Source organism: Pteropus medius, unplaced genomic scaffold (genome assembly GCF_902729225.1).
Source record: "Pteropus medius unplaced genomic scaffold, Ma_sr-lr_union100, whole genome shotgun sequence".
In the NCBI taxonomy this organism is placed as follows: Eukaryota; Metazoa; Chordata; class Mammalia; order Chiroptera; family Pteropodidae; genus Pteropus; species Pteropus medius.
This window is the reverse complement of record NW_024342467.1, coordinates 5,894,042-5,913,051: the sequence shown is the minus strand read 5'-3', so window position 1 is coordinate 5,913,051 and position 19,010 is coordinate 5,894,042.

Genomic DNA, 19,010 nt, shown 5'->3' with positions numbered 1-19,010 from the left:
ACAGAGCATTTTGCACAGATTATTGCATGTGTCATTTTCAGCCACAGTTGGGCACAAGGAAGACAGAAACATTAGTTGCTTCTTCGAATCTGAAGCAGTCAGAGCAATAATGTTCTCTGCTTGCCTAGTAAAATACAAGGATATTGACAGCTTCATTTGTCCTTACCATCTTGCTATTTTATTGTGACATGTTTATCTTCTCTCTATACATACCCATTTCCTAGACAATACAATGGCCATGAGCACTTACCATATACCTTCTTCCTGGCCAAATGTGTTAGTCAAAGAACAGTGACGTGAATGGGCCTAAGATGGGAGTTTCAATTAAAAAACAAGTCAATGGTGATGCTTTATGAGTTTTACAGAGATGGCAACAAATTTTATATCTGCTGTGTCCCTCAGGCTGGTTGTAATTTCAGTGTAGAGTGGAAATGTTCCTGAGAAATTATTGATCTTGACTTCTACCAGGCCTGCAGTAAAGCAAAGGTAACAAATAATGTCATGCTTGAAGTTGGTGAAAAAATATTTGCAGTCATGGTTTTAAGTTGCGGCCAATCTTGGGAGCACTGAACCCATACCCAAAAGCACCCTGACTTTTTCCAGTCTCACATCATATTTTTATTTGTTTAGTTTAATGATGAGATTTTTAGGTTAGTTAACTAGTACTTCCTGCTAACCTGTTTTGATATTTTATCAGGTCTTACCTAAAAACACATGCTTGTTTTGAGTACATGTGCTGACAACTACTTAAATGCATCCCTCTTTATTTATTGCAACCTTTGCCTGTGCTTTCATCTTTTCAAAGATTTTGCATGATCCTTTGGTGTAGATTATTTTGGGGGAAAAAAAATGAATGAATTGATGAGGTATAACCTTCCAGGAAAAAAAAATATAAGCATTTCATAAAATAGTGCAAATATAAACCAAACAGAGGAGAACAGGCAATTTACTCATATGTAGAAAACTAGTGCATTGTATCTATTTTTTCTTTAAAAGTTCATTCAACTGTGGCTACAATTATATATTTGCATTATAATGTGAGATCTGAATGAATTCTTTCCTAACGTGGAAATACCAAGGAAAATCGTTTCACTTTATGAAATTACACTTAGCAGGTTTATTTGTTCTCTCTCAACTTGAAACCCACAAGTTTTTATTAAGGCTATGGTTCATATTTCAAATAACAAGAAATCTTCAGGTCTCTCCCTTTCTTCCCCCTCAAAATAAATCTACAAAGCACCTGGATTTAGAAGAACAACATAGATATATTGCCCATTAACTCTGAAACCTAGCAAACACTTCCATAATAAAAATAAACAGTGTGCACTGTAATCGATGAGGAGGCAACATCTCACATTGTTTATTGATTCATAAGGTTAAGATTAAAGTAAGATTCTTGCCTGTGTTTATCAACAGGCTTTTTTTTTTTTTTTTTTTAAGCAGTAAGTGAACCTGGAATCCCACAAACCAATCAATAAAGTTTAAAAGCTTCAGTGAATCTAACCCATAACAGGTCCTTGTTTGGAGAACATGCTCAAGAAACACATGTGCCTTTAAGAGGTCTTGAAAGACTTTACACCCATGGACCATTACCATTTCCAAACACCCTGCAGCATTACCAGCCCAACATATGCTGACTGTATATCACCGTGACCCTCTCACTAAAGCTCTTTTGACTGGAGTGCTTTTAATACCCACTTTCTCAGCTGAGCTCAGGAGTGATTTGTTTTACATGCCACATTAATCCTTTCCACATTTTCTGGATGAGGCAACCACAATTCCACTTGTGAGGTGTTTCTAAAACACAGTTATAGGAATAAAGCAGCAGGATCCCAGACTTGACAACTTCCCTCTAGGCAGCTGACAAAGTGGGCTATCGTGCCTCGGTTTAACTCTTCAAATGAACATTTGTGCCCAGCCACTAGGGTGGGCCAGGCTTCTAGGCCAGTAGGAGGCCCCATTTATTGAAGGCAATTTACTCTCAATTAAAACGCTGTAGGAATCTTCATAGATGTAATGCCTTATTGATAGTAATACGTATTAGTAAAAGTAAAATGAAGAATAAATGGAAAAGAGCAGTAGAACCAAAAATATATAAAACATACCTCAGTAAAACCAAAGTTTATACATCACACCATAATTATGAGAAAAGAGATTTTTTAAAAAAATAAATGGGCAATTAGTGTTCAAAGCGAGGTTTTTATTATGTGGTAATTTTACAGTTTAACTTTAAAGGTAACTTCTCCACCCCCCCCCCAATATATTCCAAGACCAATGAACTTCTGTTGCATGTATTTATGAACTTTTCTACATTTTTAATGTTTATTGAATATAAGTAATGTAGGTTTTCAAAATTTCAGGTTGTCAACAAGGCTAACTGATTGGACCAACCAATTGTTAAAAAAAAAAAAAATGTTTTTACATGTCAGCACTTGGCTGATTTTATTAACTTGTTAGTATTACACTCTCAATTTTATGTGTTAAAATCTAACTGTACGAGCAACTTGAGGCCTAAAATTATGCCTTTATCCAATCCTAATTTATTGTTCTTTCCTCATAAATTTTATTTGCAGCTTCATTGGTCTGAAAAAGGCAATAAATCAAAGTGAAGTGAGTTTTACATAGTTTAGATTGAGTCCCTTATTTTCACTTGAAATTAATTCAATCCATTTCTTCTGGTGTCATTGTCATGTGGCTCATAGTATGTCTCAAAGCAAGAGATCACTTGAGTAAAAGAGATTTTTTTTTTCTAATGTACAGGATATCAGTTACACATACTCAGGTGATAAATCATTTACATAAATTATGGGAAGATTGTTGTAAAGTTTATAAAATATTTAGAGTTCGGTAAATAAAAAAATACTCTCCTATTTATTTCTTGTCCTAGGTTGTCTTTCTAAGATAATAGGAAACATGCTTCTTATCATTTTTCTAAAGAAGCATTCTGGAGGAATGATGTTCAGAGGTTTTAGTGCCACCATTGAAACTCTAGTTGCTAAACTGTCCCTTGCATAACATAGATGCTTGTTAAATATTCATAAAATAGATGATGGATTCAAGCACACCCCTTCACATTCTAAACAACAATCTAGTAAATAATAATAATGAAAATAATAATAATGAAAATATCTAACATTTATTTTAGCACTAGAATGGCCACCTACCAAAAATAGTTAGATATTTTCTAGTGTTCTTTAAGATAAAAAAATCTGATTGAGTGAGGAAAAAGATAAGGATTATAATCTCACTCTGCCTTTTTTTCTATACACACACATTCACATAGACACATACATACATGATACTTAGCAGAGACCCTAGTTTTAAAAAGTTATTATATACTCAAAGCAGAATTAATACTTAGGTCGCTTGCAGAAGTGAGGCAATATTGTCTGTATATTGAAGATAAATCGTTTTAAATTTATAATTATGTAAATTTTTAGAACTTTTAAAATTGAGTTTAAATCAACTAGTCAGTTGATAGACAAATGTAAGTCATTTAATCTATGATTTAAAGTTGAGTTTTAAAAATGACTTTTAGCTTTTGGAACTCTTTTATCAATATCCAGAATTATCTCAAAATGACAGGATGCTTTCAATAAAAAAATACTTGAGTATAAGTTGACTGTCCTAGACTTTATTTCAATAAATCTGCTTTCAGTATCTTTAAATAAAATCTTCTAGGTTACTTTCTCTAAATTTTTGTTTCTTTAACAGAATCTAGAATTCTTTGGCTAGCTTAGAATCATAAAATCTTTGTTTTTTACTCCGCTTGGACATTTGCTCATTTAAGTTTGGGTTCATATTTAGTTATATCCACTAAAATTGCCCATTCTTCTTTTGCCATTGGGCGTTTTTTCAATCTTAACAAAGCCAAGTCCATATTATAGGCCTGCTGGCCAACATTCCAGGTAAATGAATGGTTTTAAAGAAAAATGGTGCTATTTTTCAAAAGCCTGACATTTAAAAAATACAAGTCCAGAATTGAAGCCTTCAATAATTTTTCCATGCCTATATGCTACAAGAAGCAAATGGTTACACAAATGAATACATCTGGGATTATTTTCAAGCTGTTATTCCCCACCAGGGAAAATATTTAGAAATAAGGCTACGTCTTTGTGCTAGAACTACAAAGAGGCCAGCCATCTTGATGCTTTTCCAGATTGTTTAATGATTTTCCTCATATTGTGTGGTGGCTTTACTGCCCTGTTTAGTATGCCTTCCCATTCACTGTTGGTAACCATTTATGTTGGGTATGTTCCAATTTCCAAATCTGTTTTGTGGCATTTATAGCTTGCAGCTAATAAGGCCATTTAGTATTTTTTAATATAAAGTATTAAAAAATAGACTTTGTCATGGAAAGCTAGAGGAAATGATTCAAAATTTTAAAAAAGAGCCTTATTAAAGGATGAAGTAACCTTGCCTTTAAACTGTTAAGTGAAGGTGACTATGATTGAGTGGTGGCATTCTGCTTCTAGACTCCAGGAGATGCAGCATTAGACATGTGCATACATGTGTGTATGTGTTTGTATGTTATATGTATATATCTGTATTATATATATGTACATATATAACACGGTAAACATGTTTATAAATACACACACATATATATAAAATAAATCCAAAAGGAATGGTAATCCATATATCTTACTTTGAAACCTCAAAACTTTATAACCTAGAGCCTCCAAAAAATATATGTCTATCCTGGTGTTATTTTCATTATTAGTTTGGGTTTTAGAGTTTTAAAGTTTTTAGAATTTTACTTTCCTGAGACTTCATACAAACAAATATTATTTAGAGTTTGCAAAATTCATAAATATATGTCTAGAAAACTAAAATCTCCAGAATTAACTCCAAATTAAACTATAAAAAATGAATATTATCATGAAGGTAGTCTTTTACTCAATATATCAAGGAGTTTGTGTTAATTATGCTTTTATTGCCTCTTTTCAATTCGGTCTAAATTAGGTATTTAAATATATTTCCTAATTTCAAATGCATTATATTCAGTTCATAAATTACTTCGATTTCTTATGTTTAAAATGTACCTTACCAAACTAAGACTCTTCAAGTTGTTTTCTTTAACTCACAAATTAAAAGTGATTAGAGAATTTAATTATCGCCAAATTCTGAAATAAGATAAAATCTTCTGAAACCATAATTAATTCTTTTTTTTTTTTTAACATAGCTTCAAGAATTTCTGTTTCAATGCCAGAATATCTTATGGAAATAAAGTTTTTGCAAGAAAATATAAGCTCTAATTATTTACGAGTGTACAAATAATAAGGTGGAGGATGGCTTGGATAATAATGATGGATCTCATCCGTTTCCACATTTGAGGTTCTGTGGAAGAGAAAAGAGGTAAGAATGAAAGACCTCGTCATTGAGAACTATTTTTTATGTTATTGTGTAAGAAAAAACTATCAGTTTGAGGATATGGGCATCGATGAAAGTGTTGATAGAACATAGGTCTACAGAAAGATAAATTAATTTTTGTGAACATAATTTGGAGGTGTTCCTACCCTTTAATATCACCTGAAAAAGTTGTATGATGCATACAAATAGGCAATATTTAAGCTTTTTGATATTTATATTTTAACAAAAGTGACATCAAATTAATAGGTATTTACATGCATTATATTAACTGAGTTTTTGCAAAAAACATAATGTCACCAAGTGATGCTTCATGTTAATAATTTGCATGAACATCTAAAAACGTAGATGGTTTCAAACTAATAATAATATATACTTATTTTTCTGATTTTAAGAGTAGTTCATATTATTATTAGGCAAATATTATTATTATTATTAATAATTTACAAATACTGGATAGAATTTTAGATCCTGTCCATAACTTCTTACTTTTGTTTAATAATTCATGAACTGCTTCCTCTGCCAATACATAAAGATGTGTTCTGATATTTTAAATATTGTACTGTATTTCCATAATCAATAAATCATCATTTATTTAACCAATTCCCTATTGATAAAATATTTAGATTGCTTCCAAATTTTAACTGTTAAAAACAATTCTTCAATGAGCATTCTCTCATAAACAGTTTTATGTAGTTGGGCTTAAATAGCTATTGTGTAATTTTTAAAATATTATTATTGACTCAATGTGTATGCGCATTGTTCAATTTATTGATGCTACCAAATGCTTTCCAAAAAAACTGTAATAATTTACATTACCCACAAAATTGTCAGAGAATTCCTGTTTTATCACTCCTACATGAACATGAGTATTACGATTTTTTTCTTTTAAAAAATAATACAAATAATACATGCTAATGTTAAAAACTTCTAACAAAACAGAACTATATAAATAAGATTAAAAGGCAATTTTTACTGTCCTTCTCTCCATACTCTTTCACCGTCGCCTTCCTGACACTCACCCACCAATCTTACTCCCCTGTCCACTATTATTACCTCTGTGCAATGTTTAGCTTATTTTCAGGTTTTCCCTATTACAAAAATTACTCCATATTAACTATAAATCTTTACCACTTGTGATTTATGAAGAATAGATACTTAGAATTGAAATTATGGACTCAAATATAATTGGAATTTTGATAAATACTGCTAAACTGCATTTAAAAATATTTGCCAACCATCTGGTGATAATATTTCATTGTTTGTATTCACAATTTTTTTGAATTGTTGAGATGAAGAACCTGATCATACGTTTTTAGGTCTGTGAATATATTTGACTTTGAAATGTCAGTTTTAGCAATTTGCTAAATTTTCTTTTGTGTTTTTCTTTGCTTACATTATAATTTATAGGATTTTTTTCTATTGTAATTATTACACATTTGGCTATCATTTTTGTCTCTCCATACTGTTAACGCTTTTCCTTTTTTCCTTATATATTTTAATTTTTATGTTTTAAAATTTATTAAATGTTCTTCCTGTGGTTTTTGAATATGGCAACATACTTAGAAAAACTTCTTCACTTTAAAAATGAAAGATATTTTCAAATGATTTATATATATATATTTATTTGAATGTTTAATACTTTGAAACCCATTTGGGATTTATTTTGGTGAGAGTGAAGTAATTGTCTAGGTTTATTTTCTAAGTTTTATTATTTTTTTCCAAATGATAAGCCAGTTGGCCAAATACTACTTGATGAATAATGTAGACTATATAGAAATGCTAACTTATTGTTTTCCCATATATATTTGCATATATTTTTAGATTCTCTATGTTGTACCATTGATGTGTTTGTTTTTGCATGAACATCAAATGTTTCTAATCACTTTAATTTGATAATAAAATCCAGTGCTATGCAGGACTAGGTCATACTCATTGCTTATATTTCAAAGAATTTTCTTAGCTTTACTCATGTTTAATTTGAAACCAAACAGAAACAAATGTCTGCTTTCATTTGGAATATATTAAATGTTCATATTAATTTAGGAAGGATTGATATTTTTAAATATTTTAAAATCTTCAGTAATACAATATATATCCAATTAAAGAATTAAATAACTTTTTAATGTCTCTTAGGAGTTTTATCACTATGTTCATGTAGATATTAATTATTTCTTTTAAAGTTTACTTATAGGTGGGTTATATTTTTATTGATTTTATAAATAGAGTATATATTTTATATGTGACACTTGGTAGAGGAAAAGAATTTATTTTGCAAGTGGCTACCATATTGAAATTTACTACAATTTCTACTAATTTATGCAATAGTTACTTTGCTTTTCTAAAGAAACTATAAATCTACAAATAATTAATGTTTTGTCTCATGCTTTTGTTTTGTAAATATATTTACTAATTTGTTGACAACTTATAGAATAATTAAATAAAAGTGGTGCTAACAAATACCTTTATCTTAATCTTAACCCTGATGGTTAATTATGTGTGTCAACTTTGATAACGGATGCCCACATAGCTGGTAAAGTGTTATTTCTGGGTGTGTCTGTGACAGTTTTTCTAGAAGAGAATAACATTTTAATCAGTAGACTGAGTAAGGATCAGTCCTCATCAATAAGGGCAGACATTATCTAATCTACTGAAGGTCCAAATAGAACAAAAAAAGCTGAAGAATTGTGAATTCACTCTCTTCTTGAGCTGGGATGTCCAGTTTCTCCTGTACTTGGAAATCAGAGCTCCTGGGCCTTAAGTCTTTGAACTCATGCGCCTAAACCACTGGCTCTCTTGGTTCCCAGGCCTGCAAACTCACTGAATTACACTACCAGCTTTCGTGGTTCTCCAGCTTGCAGACAGCAGATTGCAGAACTTCTCAGTCTCCGTAACTTCATGAGCCAGTTCCTAGAATAAATCTTTTCTTATATCTATATATATTTCACTGATTCTGTTTCTCTAGACAACCCTGACTAATATAATAGCTTCAATACTAATTAAACATATTTTACTCTAAAGTATATTCTTATTAGTTTACAATAGAAAAAAATATTTTAACGTTGTTAAAGAACTATTCATGCATTTCTGATTTAGTAGTGGATGTTGGATTTTTTCAAATGATTATCCATTTATATTGAGATGGATGTGCCATCTGCATTGTTTAATCTATCAGTGTAGTAAGTTTTATTAACAATTTTCTAATATAAGTATACTTACTTTCCATGCAAGAGGCGCTTAAGATATTTTAAAATCGATATCAATGTTGGAATTTTATATGCATTTTTTTATTATCTTCATATACTAATTTAAATTAGAATGTGATATTTTTGTTGTATGCTATTTTATTAGATTGGATAACCTAAGTTAGGTTGAATAACAGGACAGTGGGTGCGTCAAAACACGGGGTGAGAAATAATAAGGGCCTATAGCAGTGGTGTAGGGGACAGAGGAGAGAGGATGGATTCAAAGACACTTAGGAGATGGTCACTATTGGAAATGATGAATAAGTGATTGATGTGAATGTTAAAGAGAAATGAGAGGGAGAATGAAGGACTTTTGATTGAGTGACTAGATACCTGTTAGTGCAGTTAGCAGAAATGGAGACTGCAACAGGAGGAGCAATCTTGGAGAAGATGGCACACTTATCTGCAAATATCTGTTGAGAACAGAATGAGGCATCCTGTTGGGTTGTAGGCATATAATGTGGAGCTCTTTATGTAGGAGCAGGAGAAATACTAGAAGTAATTTTGTAATTCAGTGCAGTGTTTTCAGCAATAATTATTCAATCAGAAGTATCCCCAAATGACATTCGTTAATTCTGCGTTGTTAGGCTAGAGGAGAATTCTTAGAGATGTTAGGCATTCATTACAGGAACAGCACAGGAGGATTTATTCTCAGTGGTATTGGCGTGGAGCAGCGAGGTGCATGCGGGAACTTACGGTGACGCTGTGAAGCACTGGATGTCCTCGGGGAAGTGAGTGGAGACGTGGCGGGTAAACAGAGGAGCGAGGTGATCATACTCAGTTGTGGGGTGCTCAGAAGACAGTTTAATCTGTCTCTAGAGAGGGGCTAGAAACAGGTATGGGATCGCTTGATCTCTTACTTCGCAATTTCAGTTTTTCAGCCTTAAAAAGTAATATGCTACTCATATTCTATAAAAAGTAGTGTCTTTAAACAGGATCCTGAGCAGTACTAGGCAATAAATTAAAATACAAGTTCTGTTGGTAAAATGTATAAATATTCACAAGACATGAGATAAATAAAGGCAATTTTGTTCAAAAAAAATTCAATTGATGTTTTGCTGCTGATGAGTTTTGCAGAAAAAAGATTCGTGGATTTCAGCATGACAGATAAAGAATTTGGACCAGTATATTTTCATGGGAGTAATATATTTTTGATGATGTTTGGACTCGTGGGAGTGCATCAAAGTGTCCATATAGAAAACTTAATTAGAGAAGAAAGAAGTGTTAGTGAACAAAAACTAAGGAAAATTATCACTCAAATAAAATTTATCCATCAAAGGAAATCCAGAGGGATAAACCTAAATTATTAGAGTGGGACATTTAAGAAGGAAATCCCAACTAGATCGGGTATGATAGACGGAGCCAACCACCGGCCATGTGGACATGGAAACTAAGGGCATTTATAAACACAACAATAAAGGAAAACAAGGTGTTGTGGTAAAAAGCGCCCAGGAGGCTGCTTTACAGTGGGCAGTCAGGGAGGCCTTTGAGCAGCTGCTGTTCAGCTGAAGCCTGAACATCATAAAGGAGTACGTGTGCATATGGGAGAGAAGCATGGTCCAGGAAAGGATTCTGAACGTTTTTATGCCATGAACTAGACCTTCTGGCATTCTGTTGAAACTGTGGATTCCTTCTCAGAAAAATATTTGTAAATATATAACATAAAATACATAGAACGATAAAGGAAATCAGTTATATTGAAATATTATATTAAATATGTAAAAAAACCCTCATGTATTTTTGATGTAGTAATATATGCACTTTTAAATTAGACTATTAAAACTCAAGAACTAGCAGGTAGATCTAATAACCCCTAGTCCAGGGCAAAGTTTGGCAATGATTTTAGGAAAAGTATGCACAGAAAGAAACTAGGAAAGAAGCACAAAACTCAGTATTCTGTAAGAAAACTCAATTCTGTAGCCATCATCTTTAGCACTTAGGATAATGTTCCAACACATTTTTTGGTTGACACAGAAGGTTACCATTTCTTAGTGAAGCTCAGAGTAGGAAAGGGCATGATGTAATGCAAACACGCTGCCACTTGAGTCATATGGTACTGTGGTAGCGGAAGTGTCTGTGATAGGAGAATCAAAATATAGACTATGGTATCTATGATGGAAATATTTAAACATAGACCAATGAGGTTCTAGAACAAGGCCATACATGTATTGCAAAGACTGATTCATATGTCAATGTCCATCAGAGAACATACGACACACTGTCCACAGAAGACACACTAATCAACCAATTCAACAGAGTGACTTGGCTAGTAGACATCATCTAACCTCCATCATTGTCTGCCCTATTGCTGGCACAATGGGCAAAGGAAGAGTGCAGTCCTGGAGGCTATGCATGGGCTCTCGCACATGGGTTTGTACCCACCAATGCTAATCTAGTGACTAACTCTGCCGAATGTCCAAATTATCAGCAAAGAGACCAATTAGGGACCCTAGTACAGCACTGTCCTCTGAAAAGTTCAATCAGCTTCTTGGCTGACTGCACTGAACCCTTCCACTCTGAAGGGAGCAGCAGCTCATTTTGTGACTGTAACTGAGAAATGCTCTTGGTTTGGGATTGACTTTCATGCCAGCAGAGCCTTGCCTGGACCTGCTCTCTGAGGCCTTACAGAGTATTTTATTTGTTGACACATAATTCCAAATAATTTTGATAACTTTGAAGGAGGTATGACAGTAGGAATATGACCAAAGAATCCACTGGCTCTTTCCCATATAAGAACACGCAGAAGCCACTAGCTCGGAAGCACATTAGCTAGGCCTCTTAAAGATGCACCTGGGACACAAGTTTAGAAATGATACCCTGCAAGGATCCTCCTCCAGACTTCATCATCCTCAGGACTGAGTGTACAGTCTAAATTAGAACCGTTATCTGATGTGTTGTCTTCAAGTAGAATGCATGGGTCTGGAAATCAAGTGGTAGAAATAGTAGTGTCCCCAAATACCATCACTCCTAGTGACATATTTGGGGAATGCGTGCTTCTCACTGCCACAAATTTAGGCTCTGAGATTGAGAGGTTCTGTTTCTCAATGGAGAGTTCTTCCACCAGTGGACACAATGACAGTCCTATTGAACTCTATGCTACAGTTGTTAATTGTTTACTTCAGGCTTCTTATATCAAAGGCCACGAAGAAAACAAATGAGTCAGCATAGTGGTAGGGGTGATTGACATCAATCTTTAAGAAAAGGTAGGGCTTCTGCTACAAGAGGATCAGAAAATGTTAGGTTTATTCTAGGGTTATTCAGTGGGTCATCTTTCGGAGAGTAATTAATGCTCATTCTCTCCTCCACCCCGTTTTAGATGCCTTTCACGCTCAACTAGTTGCTCTCTTGGTGTAGGGTTGCTTTCCTTGTGAGGTGATTGAGACACTTATCCCTGAGGGATTTGAGGGTAGGAAATGTTATTCTGGGGTTTAGGAGGTAGATCATTTGCAGAGAGTGAATCGTGTAGGCTTGAGAAGATATAAAGACCTGCAACAATCTCTGGGTGAAATGGGAATCAGTATAAAGATTGCTCTAGCCAATGTCATGTTTGTAATGGGATTTATTAATAGAGTTAGGCCATTTCATTTTTTCTGGTAATCACTGGTAGCTAAGGAAAAGTAACACAGAACATATCTGGTTGGAAGAAACCAAAGATGAAAACTGACAATCTAGAAATTACAATTAAAAACTACAACACAAGGTAATTGAAAGGGCAGGGAATTTGAGGATGGTATTAGGACAAATCATGGAGTCAAGTTTTGCTAAGTAAGAAAATATAAATATGAATTGGCAATGAATGTGTAAGAGAAGAGATCAAGGAACTAAAAATCTAAGAAGTGGGTTGAGTTACATAAGGGATTGGGACTAATAAGAGAATTAAAAGTTGTCAGAAAATCTATAGAAAAAAGGGAAAATAGAACATTTGCACAACAGATAATGAACAACAGTGATGACAGAAAAATGACCTTAGCGTTCTTAATAAAATATGTAATGTGACTTATCTATGTTGGCCCTCAATGATAAGGCAAGGAAAAGGTAAGTTGCTTTGTTTTATAGATATTAGAAGTAATTTGGTTTAAACTACTCGTGTGTGTGTGTGTGTAAGTCTAAGTGAGGTAAATGGAATGGGAAAACAATGCATTTTTGTTTTGGTCTTCTGTACATTTATTATTATTATTATTCAGATAAGGTGGGAAGGTCTTAATAATTAAGCATGCATTAGAGCTTCACTGACCAAGATAAATTTGTTTAACTATGGCAACAGCGTTCCTCTTGCTAGAATACTTCAAATTTGGTTTCCTTAATCTGAAATAAACTCTTTGCTTTGGTCAAGGGAGATCAATTACTTTCCTTAAAGTTTGTCTCCACATATGATAGATATGGTTACTGAAATAATTTGCATAATGTTCCTCAAAACTGTCAAATGACAGCTTAAAAAAGAATTGCTCATTATAAATTTCTAAGTAACCATGAGATAAAATGATGCAATCATTATATAAGGTCAATGTCATAAATTAAATGAGGTTATTGTGGAGAGTACCCTAAAGAAATGTTTGGTCTCTCTTCCAGGTTACAAGTAAACATTGTGGTTATACACACTGTTTGTGTTCCCCCTAGTAAAGTCTCTTTTTTAAATTCAGGTGTAATTGACATAGAACATTATATTAGTTTTAGGTGTACTACATAATGATTCAGTATTTGTATGTATTGTGAAATGATCACCACAATAAATCTAGTTAACATCTGTTACCATACTAGTTAAAAAATTTTTTTTGTGCATGAGAACTTTTAAGATTTACTCTCTTAGCAATTTTCCAATATGCGATGCAGTATTAGTAACTATACTTGCCATGCTTTACATCACATTCCCATGACTTATTTATTTTATAATTGTATGTTTGTACCTTATGACTCCCTTCACTCATTTCACCCACCCCTCCAACCCCCTATCTCTGGCAACAACCAGTTTGTTCTCTGTATCTATGGCGGTCTCTGCTTTGATAGATTTTTAACAAGCAGTATCTATCTACCTGTGATGACATTTTATCTGATGACATTATTTATTAATGGTATCAATCTGAGTACATCCTTATCACCAGAGAAATTTAATAGGCCAGTCTACACACCCCCTTGGTATATATTCTCAAGAATGCATTCCAGGCTTTGAGGTTTTTGCTTTCTATTCTTAAATACATTGGCACTAAAGGCTGCTTAAACAAGTATCAACAAAGGTGCCTGTCTTCTTTGAAGTTATTTTCTGCGGAAATCACAGCCATTGACCAAATGATTTGGAAAGATTAAATTGTGCTTATTTTATGGCATTCTGAAACAGCAGGGTTAAATACTGGGCCAGCTGCCAGTCGCTCAGCACCCACACTTTCATGTTTGGCTGCCAGATACATCCACACGAATTATTCTGGAGCAGAAATGTGCAATGGCGCCGTTCTGGAGAGCAGAAATAACTTTTTTGAGTTTTAATGCTTTGATGAATGGATAATTCAAATATTATCCATTTTTACATGCATACAAAATACTTTTTTTGGTTAGATTGGATTTTGGTCACTGGAGGAAGTTTTTTCTTTCTTTTGGAGGAAAGCCACCAGTTAAATTTCCTTTTTCTCTGTTCCAGAGGAATGTGGGATCCCTTTCTCCAACTCTATCAAAAATCAGAATGTGTACTTAGCCATTTTATTTCTAATAGAAGCTATATATATATATATATATATATATATATATATATATATATATATGTAAATATACACACACACACACACATTTAAAACTATTAATGTAATGTGATGTTCATATAGGAATGAAATGACTATATTTACAAACCTGTTTTCTTCTATGTTAATTCACACGAGAAACATTTTATTCTCTAAACTCCAGCATAGTCACCAGCCTGAGTCTTGGCAGTGCATTCATTTCAGACATATTGACGTCAGGGTGACGGTTTCACAGGCTGTGAAGATCGCCATGTGTGGGCCTGCAGAGAAGAACCAGAGCCTCGCACTTAAAGCCCACAGTCTACAGACACACAGGTAAAACCTCATTAATAATACGAAAGATTCAAAAATACAAGGAGCAACAAGAAGTCTAAAACAACTATCTACTCTGGAAATAATGAACGGTTATAGGAAAGCAAAGTTGGGAGTTTTTAGACAAGAGAAGCCACTGCCTCTAAAAAAGTTTAAGGCCGTGACAGGACTTAAGAGAATACTGAGGATTTCCTCAGACGTAGAAGGAGAGCAATATCACATCCTAGAGAAGCACTTGCCGTAAAAATAGAGAGATGGGGATCTATAAGTTGCATAGAGGACACCATGAGGGGTTGACTAGGTTGACTGATTTTTTTTAAGAGATGTAAGAAGAAATCAGGTGAGAAAAGAAAGTTGGGTCTATAATTTGTAGATTAGAAATGCCACACTGAATACATGTAATTAATGTTATCAACAATAGGGAAAGTATGAACACTATTGGGCAGGACCGCACCGAGCTAAAACAGAAGATTCATGTGATGTCACACAGGATGAAATGAAGGGAAATCTGCATGTAGGTAGGAAGATCCCTCAAAAAAAGTGCTGGATGAAGTGCTGTGAGGTACCAGGGCAACATAAATGCCAATACAAAGAAATTAGTGGTCAAAAGTAGAACCTGGTAACTGAGTCTATAGGGAGCAAAGCATCACCAGTTGACTGCCAGTCACAGAATTCAGCTTGCATCAACAAATATTTCAGAAACATTGAGAATCAATAAATATAGGATATACCACTACTCAGGACTTACACTGCCAGTACAATTACCGATGCAGATAAAATGAGAGAGGATACATTATTGGATTGGAGAGAGGCTGCAGAGGGGTCTTATGAGCGATGGAGTCAATTTTAGTTTGAGTTCAAAGGAAACTGAACAAAAATGGCTGGGAAAAAATCATATCATGTGCTTCATTTCTTAGAATGGGTTGCATTGAAGGGACAAGACAAAATATTTTCCAAATTTTGGTTCAGTTAGTATTAAAATTAAAAAATTTCTGGCAAACTATCATTTAAAATTATTTTGTGGTAATTTTTTTCTACATTAAATAACATTTATGCTCCCTACAAATTTCCCTGTCCCTTTATTCTAGGCAGATACCTAATCTTTGTCCCTCTTTTTCTTGAAGGTTTTTGCGGGGCAGAAAATAGAAGCTGCCTGTTGTAGGCTCCTCCTAAAATCAGTGAAGGTACAATGTTGTGGTTCTATGGGAGCAGGGAAAGGGGTGTGCCTTTGAGAAGTAGAAAAATACGTTTTGTTTTTTTTTTCCTGTGACACAAGAGAGGGACAGAGATCGATAAGTCACACAAGCCTCTGGAACTCCACTGAGAACTAGGCTCCCAGATTCTCAGCTTTTTCAAAGATACCTAAAAAGGAGCCTCAGGGCTCCTGAGAGCAACAAGACACCAGGCATCCCAGTGGCAGCCAGGGACAACTGTCGACATGTGACCAGAGAAATTTCCCATTTTTAACACTGAAACTTTTATACTATTCTGCATATGGGTGCCTCAGAAAAGCTGAGGCTGAATCTTCTACCAGCCTTGTAGGATGGAACTCAGTCTTGAAATTAGTTTGATTAAATAAAAAAATAGAAATGCAATATTTCTTATATTATGATTTTAAAGGATTTGTCCATGAAAATTGGTAAGTTAAAGAATTAAAGATCCCAAGTTGCAGATTTTTCTTTTCAGTTTTTTCTTCTACTAATTTACAGATATAGTATATGTCTCCAAATATTTTTCAGTTGTGGAATTCATGCTACAATACTCGCCACATTAACAACTGGATGGTGGCATAGCTCTCAAGTATTTATCAGTGGTACCAACATTTTCTGATGTTATGTCAGTTCCCATTATCCTTTCACACTGTGAACGAGGTAGTTGAATTATGCAGAACAATTTCCCATAAGAAATTCTTGCTCAAGTTCTGAGGAGCACTGTCTTGCAGAAGAGTTAAACGTATTTGGTATTGTATCTGAAGTCACATGAGATGCCAGCAGCAGCAGTTCTCTTTCTGAGCAGAAAACACTTGGTGAGATAACAAGGCTTTGAGATTCTGCCCTCCCAAATGAATCCCAATCATTTACATTTAAAAACATTTTCGATGAACATGTGTTATATTTGTGCTGGACCATCTCAAATCATTTTTAAAGACCTCTGAAATATATGTTATTCTTTCAACCCTAACAAAACCATGGAAGATGGTCTTCTTCTCTTGTATAAAAATATTTTATTAATTTTTTTCTTCTTAAATTTAAGTTGATCTCATAGAATTGATGTCCCTGTTTTATAAATCATTCAGTGCCTCCTTCAATTATTCTACAGTATAACTAATAAAGTTTGTATTGCATTATAATTAAAATCTTAAACTGCACTGAGAAAATGTGAATGTGTCATGTTGTGTGAAATGATGTTGAAATCTTGCCATAAATGGTCTTGGTCAAGCCTGAAAAATTGTTATTATTATTTCTTTTTTTTCATGTCTAAGTAATCCACATTTTTGATAACTTCAGTAAGCCTCAGGACTGTCAACGTTCACCATTTACTTTTACTTTCTTCCAAATTATTTTTGACATTTTGGTTTCTATTTAACAAGTAAGTAAGCAAGCTTCCATTCTTGGAGATGTTATTTAATAGATACCATATGTACAAAGCCATAAGTAAACACCATTTACTGCAAAACAGGTTAATAACACAGTGCGAATATTGTTCCTATAATCCTATGTTATGCAAATAAGAGCAAACTATTCTTGTAGCAATTTATTTGAATTTACCAAAAACCAACAGAGGCTATTACGCCTTAGGTGGGGATTAACACAAAGTTAAATTTGTACTAATCTCCCTTTGAGAAAGGAAGCATTAACAAATGCTCTGTGGAGGCTTCTCATTTTACTATACAGCCAAATGCCACCAGCAGGAGGGAATGCTTAGGATACCATTTGAATTAACATGTTTGGAAAATTAGTGGAAGTATAAACACATATGATGTTAAAAAAAAGGAAAAGAAGGAAGGAAGGAAGGAAGGAAGGAAGGAAGGAAGGAAAAAGGAGGGCGGGAGAGAGGGAAGAAAAAAGAAATGAAGAACCATACATACAATTCTTACTTGAAGCCCCACTTTTCTTTTTAGATTTTTCCTCGATAGCTCCATTTCTCTAAATTCTATCCAGGCCCATAATCTAGATGTGGTTCTCTGCAATGACAGTGTGTTGGTATATCAATCAAAACATCTTCTGAGATTTGTGTGTTGCAGGTTTATAACCAAATGAGATCACTTTTACTTAGAGAAGTTGAAATATACCTGTTGAGACTGATACAAAATAGGAGTGACGCCTCTTTAGGACTATTAATGCAAAAGAAAGCAAAGAAGGAAGCTGTCACGTGCCCCCTTTTAGTATGAAAGGATCCAGGATTTGGACAAGGAAGGGAGATTGTAAAGAGAACAAAGGAAAGGGTTTAATTATAGTTGTAGAAGTCACAATTACTAATTTGTGTTAAGAAGATATGGTTTTATCAGACCAAGAGGTCCATGTTTCTTATAGTAACATTAAAAGCTGGGAAAATTGTTATATGATAATAAGCCCCTGAAGAGAATTTTTTGTTGTTGTTGTAGCCTCATTTCTTTATTATGTGATTTCAGAACACTGGTTTGTTCCGAGGAAGCTTTATAATTCCTGTTTGATTTATATTATATACAAGAGACATTAAGCACTGGTATATGACAAGAACTACACTAGACACTGTGGATACTCATGCAACTCCTGCCTTCAAGGACTTTACAATATCTGATAGTTGTTAGTGATTTAAATTTGACGAATGCCTTCACTTACACTTAATTGGTGTAGTAGTCTGTTTTTTTTTTTTTTTTATGTACTCTTTGGGCAACATGACTTTCACATTCGTGGCAATCATTTTTTTAAAGGGGGGGTGATTGATTACATACAAGGAATTATATTACAAATAACATAACGATGCCTATCTCAGTCAACTCAGGCTGCCAAACCAAAATACCATTACCTGGGAGGCTAACAGAAGTTTATTTTCTCATATTATTGGAAGTCGGAAGTCCGAGGTCGGGGTGCCTAAAGGGTAGGTAGGGTTCTGGTGAAAACTCTTTACCTGGCCGGCAGATGACCACCTTATGACCATGTCCTAAGAGTGATCAAGTTCTATGATGTCTCTTCTTAAAAGGGCACCGATCCAATCATGGGATCCCCACTCTCACGTTCTCTTCTAGATATAACTGCCTCTGAAAGGCTCCATCTGCAAATACCACCACACTGGGTTTAGGGTTTCAACCCATGAATTTCAGGAGGACACAAGGCAGTCCATACTATCGACTCATATGCCCCATTTGAAAAACATA